Raw genomic sequence first — 5,300 nt, forward strand, 5'->3', positions numbered from 1 at the left:
AGTATGGGTTCGAGTCACTTCTGGGGTGTGAGTTTTCAGTTGCATATGTCCTGGGGACCATTCAGGCTTGTTCGCATTTGTGTTCCTCACGTGTTGCCCCAAAAGAATGAGGTGATTTGGTAAAATGCTATGCCCAAGATAACTATCCGAGTGCCGGCGGTGGGGTGGTTCAAATAGCCTCGGCTATCACCTCATTATGTCCGGTCGTGATGGTCAAGTGGATTAAGGCGTCTTGTACATACCAGATGCGTTGCTTCTGGGAGTATGGGTTCGAGTCACTTCTGGGGTGTGAGTTTTCAGTTGCATATGTCCTGGGGACCATTCAGGCTTGTTCGCATTTGTGTTCCTCACGTGTTGCCCCAAAAGAATGAGGTGATTTGGTAAAATGCTATGCCAAGATAACTATCCGAGTGCCGGCGGTGGGGGTGTTCAAATAGCCTCGGCTATCACCTCATTATGTCCGGTCGTGATGGTCAAGTGGATTAAGGCGTCTTGTACATACCAGATGCGTTGCTTCTGGGAGTATGGGTTCGAGTCACTTCTGGGGTGTGAGTTTTCAGTTGCATATGTCCTGGGGACCATTCAGGCTTGTTCGCATTTGTGTTCCTCACGTGTTGCCCCAAAAGAATGAGGTGATTTGGTAAAATGCTATGCCCAAGATAACTATCCGAGTGCCGGCGGTGGGGTGGTTCAAATAGCCTCGGCTATCACCTCATTATGTCCGGTCGTGATGGTCAAGTGGATTAAGGCGTCTTGTACATACCAGATGCGTTGCTTCTGGGAGTATGGGTTCGAGTCACTTCTGGGGTGTGAGTTTTCAGTTATATATATATATATATATATATATATATATATATATATATATATATATATATATATATTACATATATATATCAGTGCCAATTAATAGAATACGAAAGATATAATAAGTTAAAATATAATATGTGTACAGAAGGAGAACTAAAACGTAAGCAAAGCTAACGACACACTTGTTGAAGACGAAAATTAGTACAACCCGTCCCCAGTTTATGCTTGTCCAAGCTGCGACAACCCTCAAGGGGCAGTCATTGACTTTTATGTACTGGTTAAACGTAATGATACCTGAATAACCAGGCTGTGAATTTTATGTCAGGCTACGAGCAGGCGCATCGAACAGCTTGGTTGATCAGACCAGTAACCACGAGGCCTGCTCAGAGACCGGACCGCGGGGATACTAGTCCTCGGAATCTTCAACAGGTGGGGAGTACAGTGCATTGAAAAATCGATGTTTTCTCATATATATATTATTATTATTATATATCAGGGTTTGGTAACATTGTGGACTAGATTTGTGTAAGAGTTTAGGTCCTGTTGGTAACTATTTGTATTCACAGAAGTACAATTCGAACACTGAGAGTAAGCGATGCTCTGTTCACGAAAAATTCTGAGATTATCTGCTGTGAGCAGCATGAGGAGTGTTTTAATATATAAACAGGAAGCTTGGCGGCTGATTTAATGAACACTTGGCTTTTGTCATGAGGATGGGCTGAACTAGTATGTGAATACTTGAGTGGAGGACTCTGGAGATGCTATTTAACTCGGATCTCACTTTGAGGATGTGAATAGATTCCAAGATATTAAGAACTAGTCTGAAAGAAATGTAGATGAAACTGGGGAAATCGGTAGTGGCTTCGACTGGGATGTGTGTATACTAAATAATTCCTACTTGCCTATATGTTCTTCTTAATTTGAGATTTATTGTTCCATTTAACATACATTTACAGTTGCAGGAACTAGCAGGAACATGTGTCACGTATGGTGGTTGCTCTTTGCAGGACCAGTTCAACTACGACAGCACCAACTACAAGTGCGATATGACCAATGCCAAGGGACGCTTCTACTTTTTCTGCCTGGAGTCCCTCCTGCCCTGCTGCCTCATGTTTACTGGCAGCCTCAGCATCATCTTCCAGATCTGGAGGAACACCAGGATGCTGCGAGCTGCTGGAATGTAAGGAAGGAGAGTACTGCGTTAATCTCACACTGGTGATGTAAAGTAGTACTGGGGTTGTTTAGCTTTGGAGTTTCTCTTACTCTTGTTAGGCTTCATTAATGTGATGTAGTGACGTTTATGGTACCATTAAATAGACATAAGATGACACTGAAGTGTTCAGAGAAGGATGGCAAAGTTAATCCTCTGCCTCAAGACCTTTCCATATAAAAGGAGATTAAGAAAGCATAATTTACTTTCTTTGAAAAGGCAAAGAGTCAAACAGAAACCAAATTTAAAGCACACAAATGAATGGAAGGACATGAAGAGCATATTACCCTTATGCTGCGTAGCTAATTCAGGCACTCCTCCTGCTCTTGAGGAAATTTTTGGAGAATTTCAAAACCTGAATGTGTTCCAGCTATACGAAACGAACATTAATTTTGGAGAACTCCTCTTTCAATTAAACCCTCATGCAAGAATAATAGTTAGAGGGATAGACGCCCTAAACCAGAAGATAGTTAATACAGAATATGCTGTCATATTCAATGAGACATGTTTAAAAGAGAACCTGCTGTCTGTATATATATATATATATTATATATATATATATATATATATATATATATATATATATATATATATATATATATATATATATATATATATATATATATTAGTATATATTTATTTTCTTTTATGTCCCCGAAGGGCTCAGGACCTGGTGCGGCAGCGATTCCACAGGATGCTGAGGTCAACTGCTCTCCTGCTGGGGCTGCTGTTGCTCTACCTGATCTGCGTCATCCCCGTCTGCGTGTACAGAGCGCTCACGCTGGCTGATAACATTAACCGCGTCCCTCTCGGCATCGCCATCTACATGAATTACTGGACCGAGTACGGCATCAACTTCCTCGTCTACGCCGCCAGCAACGCCAACTACAGGAAGGCTTACAAGCAGTTCTTCAAACTGATTTTAGAACAAATTTGGAAATCGTATAAATCACTTATATGTAACTGTAGTAAAAGTCCATCTGTTTTGCAGCTATCATCTGTTATCGTTCGGAGTGGCTCTGTTGCCATTCTTCCTCTTTATAGCTCGCTGGGGTTCCCTGAGTCAGACCTTGGAGCCGATGGCGGCATGTTGCCTCTCTCGGCTTTCACTTTCTGAGCAGCTCCTCCTGTAATGAAACTCTCTCTCACAGAGGTCCGACAGTCATAGTAGAGCACTTCTAGTAACTAAACTCCTTCTCCCAGATGTTCAACAGACACAGTGGATCATTTCTAGTTACTGAACTCCATCGTCTATGGGTTCAATAGTTACAGTGGATCCCTTTCAGTAATATAATTATCTACCAAGGGTTCGACAGTCACAGTGGATCCCTCTAAGTAACTGATGTCCCTCTCCCAGGAGGTTTACACTCACGGTGGACCACTGCTCTCAATGTTAGAGACGTTACCGTGTAAACCACCTTGGGACACTGTTACCACGCTGTGAATTGAAAGGTAATCCACAGTGAGCAGTGAAATCCTTTCACGTTTCAGAGACACTCAGATGTAAATCCATGAAATTACTTCTTTATTGGATTGTATATACAATATTGAAGAAGACGTCTCAGTTTTACTAATTATTACGCGTGAGGCAAGGACTGCCTGAAAGCCGATAGTACCAAGAGAATAAATGTATTTAAATGGAATGAATATGACAATGCACGAGAAACACTGCACACTTGGCCTTATGATAGTGGGTAGCTATTTTGGATGACTGCTGGAGTGTGGTAGTGCTTGGTTTATTGTTGGCTGTAAACCTATCAACCTCTGGTGGGTTAACATGGCCACAAAAGTTCTGTCTAGCCAGCCATTATGTATACTTTAGTTCCGGATGTAGACCAGAGCTATAGTAAACTCTGAGTGAATACACACTGAGATGTGGGATACATATCTCTCAGTTTATATATCCCCGTGGAGGTGCTTGTCACTGACAGAGTGTGGAGGATGTAGTGAATGGACGAGGGATACTTTTTATGTTTATATTAAATTGATGTGTGTGAGTTTTAACTATATTACTCTTGTTTTTCTTTCCCGGTTAGAACCTCCCTGTCCTATAAACTGGGAAGAGAAGATATAGAATATATATATATATATATATATTATATATATATATATATATTATATATATATATATCTATATATGTATATATATGTATATATATATATATATATATATATATATATATATATATTATATATATATAATATATAATATATATATATATATATTTTGTGTGTGTGTGTGTATGTGTGTACAAAACCTGGACTTTCTTTTAAACACAAAAAAGTTAACTTTTTGTACTGTCCGCCTATGTACGGTATTATTATTTTGGAGGATAGAATGACACATACATTATTATTTCTTCCCCTTCCAATTTCTCACCCCCTTTTCCTGTCATCCTCTGATGAACAAACGACACATCAGAAGATGATGAATACATTATCATGTCGTGTGAACGGTCCAGGATGGACCGAAACGTCGTCGTTCTTTGATTTTTCTGATGTGTGGTTGTTGTTGTTAAAGAGTCGCTACCTGGAACAAAAAGTTTCAAGTAGCACGGGCTATGGTGAGCCCGTAGTTCTCTCTGATGTGTGGTGTAGTCACCATATCTTCAGCTTTGTTATTGTGACTCATCATCTGCATTTCTCCCCTTTCCCATATTTGTCCCTCTTTCCATTCCTTCCCTTCCCAGTTTTAGGACGGAGAAGTTCTCACCCGGAAAGAAATATATGACTAATATAGTTAAAGCTCACACACACACATCAATTTAATATAGATATACATTGTGTGTGTGTGTGTACTCACCTATTTGTACTCATCTATTTGTGCTTGCAGGATCGAGCATTGATTCTTGGATCCCGCCTTTCCAGCCATCGTTGTTTACAGCAATGACTCCTGTCCCATTTCCCTATCATACCTGTGTGTGTGTGTGTGTGTGTGTGTGTGTGTGTGTGTGTGTGTGTGTGTTGTGTGTTGTGTGTGTGTGTGTGTGTGTGTGGGGAAAGCCAATAAATTTGAAAGGTGAAATAACTCGCTAATTACCGGTATTTGATCTCTCAAATATGATACCTTTGTATTTAATACATGACAGGTTATTGATCTCTCTGCACATATAAATATTCTTTATTATTATTATTATTATTATTGATTATTGATCTCTGTACACATATACATATGTATATACATAGTATTTTTTACTATTATTTAATATAGTTATTATCGTTATTTTGCATTTATCTAATTGTTATGGCTGTTAATGTTATTACCACGTTGCTGCTAATTATT

General features: G+C 39.7%; 1 pseudogene; it reads left to right on the forward strand.

The window, feature by feature from the left end:
• Positions 1-3,134, forward strand: part of LOC138367517 (protein trapped in endoderm-1-like) — a 5,507-nt pseudogene extending 2,373 nt beyond the window's left edge.
• Positions 3,135-5,300: the final 2,166 nt, after the last annotated feature.

Source organism: Procambarus clarkii, chromosome 22 (genome assembly GCF_040958095.1).
Source record: "Procambarus clarkii isolate CNS0578487 chromosome 22, FALCON_Pclarkii_2.0, whole genome shotgun sequence".
Taxonomy (NCBI): domain Eukaryota; kingdom Metazoa; phylum Arthropoda; class Malacostraca; order Decapoda; family Cambaridae; genus Procambarus; species Procambarus clarkii.